The sequence below is a fragment of the Balaenoptera ricei genome, chromosome 11 (assembly GCF_028023285.1).
Source record: "Balaenoptera ricei isolate mBalRic1 chromosome 11, mBalRic1.hap2, whole genome shotgun sequence".
Taxonomy (NCBI): Eukaryota; Metazoa; Chordata; class Mammalia; order Artiodactyla; family Balaenopteridae; genus Balaenoptera; species Balaenoptera ricei.
In genome coordinates this window covers 67,038,430-67,043,285 of record NC_082649.1, presented here as the reverse complement: position 1 = coordinate 67,043,285, position 4,856 = coordinate 67,038,430, and positions in this window count along the sequence as shown.

The window sequence follows — 4,856 nt, the reverse complement described above, 5'->3', positions numbered from 1 at the left end:
TGGGATCTCTGGAATTCAGTGGCGTTAAAAGTCATTCAGTTAAGTGGTTCCCAAAACTGTGTTTCAGAACAATTCATAGAGTTTTCTGATTATACAGATTCCAGGCAGGGCCCTACACCAAGCCTATGAAATCAAAATATCCAAGGGAGACCAGAGAATCTCTATTTTCAAACAAGCTCCCCAAACTGGTAGCCATTAAAAAAAAAAAAAAAAGGAGGAAATTTATCTGCTAATATGGAACCAACTCCAAGATATATGAAGTGGAAAAAAGCGAGATTCAGGACAGTGTTTATAACATGTTGTTACCGTCTGTGAAAAATAAAAAGTATGTGTGGCGGAATATGTACATGCACTTGTTAGCACAGACACAGGGTCTAGGAGACACACACACACAAAACTGGCCAGTGATGACCAATGGGGAGGAAACAGGGTAGACAGGGATGGGAGGGAGATTTAGTCTAGGCCTTTTTTGGTATCATTTGAATTTGTCCCATGTAAATGAATTGCGAACTCAGTAAATATATAACTAAATAAAAGTCAAAGCTCCCCAGATAACTGTAATGTAGAACTAGGATCTGGGAACCCTCGATGCTAGGTACTCCTCACCCCCACAGCATCTAAGACCCTGGTTATACAGACTTGTGGACTGCTCATTCCATCTTGGAAAGCTTTGTTAGTTCTGACTTTCCTTTTTAGTGTTAATCTGAAACCTTGTAGTCTCCAGGGAGGCTCACGCTGCCTCAGGTAACCATGCAGAATAAATCCAATCTGGCTAACAGCACAGGTGGGTGAAAGAAGAATGGGCACATGTAAAACATTAAATCAGCCAGGGTTATCTTTTTCAAATATAAATGTAAACCTTTCAATTATTTCCCATTGCCCTTGAGATAAATTTGCAGAATGTGGTCTACAAGCCCCTACAGAGTCTGCGCCCTCTGCAACATCCCCTCCCACTTGTTCTCTGCCACAAGGTTGGGAGGGGCGACCTCCTCCCAGCCTCAGAGACTTTGCTTAGGGTCTGTCCCTCTGCCCAGAACACGCTTTCTTCCACCTTCTAAGGACTTATCCTCCCGGACACTTCCTCAGGAATTCCCTGACGGTACCAGACCAGATTAGATTCCCTTCTTAAACACTCTCAAAGCAGTCACACTTTTTCTTCATAGCATGTATTCGATCTATATGTACTGAGGGTTTCCCTGAATCAGGCACTAGAGTAGAGAAAAGGAAAGGCGGGGGTCCCTATCCTTTTGAGTTTATAATCTTTTTTTGGGGGGGATTAAATTATCACAGAAACCAGTGTAAACACGTGGTGCCTGGAATGTGGATGGTAACAGGGGAATGTGTCAGTGAGGGTATCTGAGGGTAGAGCTTTCTCGAAAGGGTGGGTGTTAGCTGAGTGAAGAAGAGTATTCCAGGCAAATCTCCAAGGAAGCATTAACCCTGTCTGTTTGGATCTGGCAAATTGGTAGGCTCACAGTAGAGACTGAATGAACGAGTGAACAAAAATTGACTTGCCCCAAAGCAGAGCTAGATTAGAATTCAGACCTCTCAATTCACAGCGCAGGGCTCTTCCCTTCCCCCCAGAGCTGCTCCAGGACTTTGGAGAGCATTCCTGAGTGAATGGGGAAAAGGGTTTGGTTAAATTATTCCTTTTCTTTTGCTTTTATTTCACAATCCATGGACCCAAACATTAAAAAAAAAAAAAAAAAAAAAGTCATCCTCAACACTTCATCAACTTTTTTTTTTTTTTAATATTTATATATTTATTTATTTATTTGGCTGCACCGGGTGTTAGTTGCGGCAAACGGGATCTTTGTTGCTGTGTGCGGGATCTTTAGTTTCGGCATGTGAACTCTTAGTTGCGGCATGTGGGATCTAGTTCCCTGACCAGGGATCGACCCTGGGCCCCCTGCGTTGGGAGCACGGAGTCTTAGCCACTGGGCCACCAGGGAAGCCCCCAACAACATTTAAAAAGGAAAAAAAAAAAAAAGGTTCTCTAACATTTCTGACACTGTTTTCATTCCAATACTTGGATTGCTGGTGGAAATGCTTCAGTATGTCAACCTACTTGGGCAAATCCCATTCAGGAAATGTCTGCTCAGGCAAGGACTTTCCATTCCTTTAACCATGAAACAAATATTGACTGTATAATTATAATGTATGTCCATACAAAAAGTTCAAAATGTTGACCATTGTTTATTTGAAGATGGTAGAATTATGGATGATTTTTTAAAATTATAACTATCTGTATTTTCTAAGGCTGTAATTATTTTGTATTATTTGCATAATACAAAACTTTGAAAGCAAAAGCTTTTTATTTTTTTAGTTGAAGTATAATTGATTTACAATGTTATGTTAGTTTCAGATGTACAGCACAGTGATTTAGTTACACATATGTATATTCTTTTTCATATTCTTTTCCCTTACAGGTTATTACAAAATATTGAGTATAGTTTCCTGTGCTATACAGTAGGTCCTTGTTGGTTATCTATTTTACATACAGTAGTATATATATGTTAATCCCATCCTCCTAATTTATCCCTCCACCCCAGCAAAAGCTTTTTAAATATTTAATGAATTTAAGGGTAGGCCCAAAACAGAGGTAGTGGTCATAATCTCAACCAGACACCTAAAATAAATATACAATCTAAATAAGCAGAGTATTTGCTCTAAACATGCTATCTAAAGACAAGTCCTCTTAAGGACTGATTGCTGTACCTCTGCCTCTCTCATAAAATCATTCATTCTAGGAGTTGCCACTGGTACAGGGGATATAACAACAAATCTGGTCATCTATAAAATGGGGACAATTCCTCTCTCATAGAACTGTTGTAAGAATTAAACGAATTGGGGGCTTCCCTGGTGGCGCAGTGGTTGAGAATCTGCCTGCCAATGCGGGGGACACGGGTTCGAGCCCTGGTCTGGGAGGATCCCACATGCCGCGGAGCAACTGGGCCCGTGAGCCACGACTGCTGAGCCTGCGCGTCTGGAGCCTGTGCTCCGCAACAAGAGAGGCCGCGATAGTGAGAGGCCCGCGCACCGCGATGAAGAGTGGCCCCCACTTGCCACAACTAGAGAAAGCCCTCGCACAGAAACGAGGATCCAACACAGCCAAAAATAAAAAAATTAATTAATTAATTAATTAATAACATTTAAAAAAAAATTGGGTTGGCCAAAATGTGCCTTTGGTTTAAAAAAAAAAAAAAAAAAACCCAAAAAAAAAAAAAAAAAAAGAATTAAACGAATTAGGGCTTCCCTGGTGGCAGAGTGGTTAAGAATCTGTCTGCCAATGCAGGGGACATGGGTACGAGCCCTGGTCCAGGAAGATCCCACATGCCGCGAAGCAACTAAGCACATGCGCCACAACTACTGAGCCTGCGCTCTAGAGCCCGTGAGCCACAACTACTGAGCCCATGTGCCACAACTACTGAGCCTGCACTCTAGAGCCCATGAGCCACAACTACTGAGCCCGTGCGCCACAACTACTGAGCCTGCTCTCTAGAGCAACAAGAGAAGCCACTGCAGTGAGAAGCCTGTGCACCGCAACAAAGAGTAGCCCCCGCTCCCCACAACTAGAGAAAGCCCGCGCGCAGCAACGAAGACCCAATGCAGCCAAAAATAAAAAAATTTTTTTAAAAAGGATTAAACAAATTAATAGATAAAGCCCTTGGAACACGGGGACCTAAGCACTACATAAGCGTTAGCTATTATTATATTTACGGTATTGCTATCCCAAATGAGGTAAGAAAGGGTGGGAGAGAAGGAAATGATTCTGAGAAAATATACAAGAGCTAAAATGGAGGTGAGCAAACAGTGCCGAGGCCCACAGTCCAGGCCGTAGGGTTAAGTCTTGTGGTCAGCGGCTCATGGCCAGAACTACTGGCTGGACAGGAGTCAGCGGTCCAGAGTTGGGCCCTGGTGTTCAGGAGGCAGAGCCCAGTCCTTGGGTCATTCACTTTCCTCTCTCGTGATAAAATTAGACTTGGAGGCCCAGGGTGGGAGAGGGGCCCGGACGGCCTTCTCCACCCTCCACATTTCCTCAGCTTGTGGAGCACGGGACGGGGAGGCTGATACAGCTTTGGCTTAACGGGGGTAAGAAGTGACTGGACTGCCGCTGGCTGTGGAAACTACGCTTCCCAGCATGCAATGGGTCAAGAGGGGCCTTCCGGTCTCCCCCGGCGCCTCGCAGGTTCAGCTGGGAGTTTTCATTGACCTCCGAGCCCCTCTGGTTCGGAGGAGCTCAGGTACCCTCTAGGCCCCTCCCCTTTCTGAGGAGGGGTGACCTCGCGGAGTCCCGCGAGCTGTTTCCTTCTTCCGCTCTGATTGGTCCAGCCTAGCTGCCATTCCTGTGCGAGGAGGAGAACTGGTTACTGATTGGTGGATTCCGTTTGGCGCCAACTAGGAAAGGGAGGGCGGGGCATTGGCAGGCCCCAGTGAGCAGCTATTACCGCGAAAGGCCACCTCGGCAGCGACAGCCCGGGAGGGAGGTGAAGGTCGGCCTGGTTTTCTGCACTCCCGGGCTGGGCAAGAGAGTGAAAGAAGAGTGAAGAGAGTGTGAGACCAGGCCATTGCCTCGCGGCTCTAGCCGCTCTCCCTCCCCGACCTGCCCCGCTTGTTTGGATTTAATCTTCAGGTTGCCGGCGCCCGCCCGCCGGCCTCGCGGAGTGAGGGGAAGCACCCGAGCCTGTGGCTGGCGCCTGCCGAGTCCAGACACCACCCGTCCTCTTCGCTTGCCCGCGGCAGCCGCGTCCCTGAACCGCGGGGTCGTGTTTGTGTTTGACTCGCGGGCGCCGGCAGCGGGGCGCGCGGCCGAGGCCAGTGCCGGCGGGGCGGGGCGGGGCGGGCGCGGCGGAGGC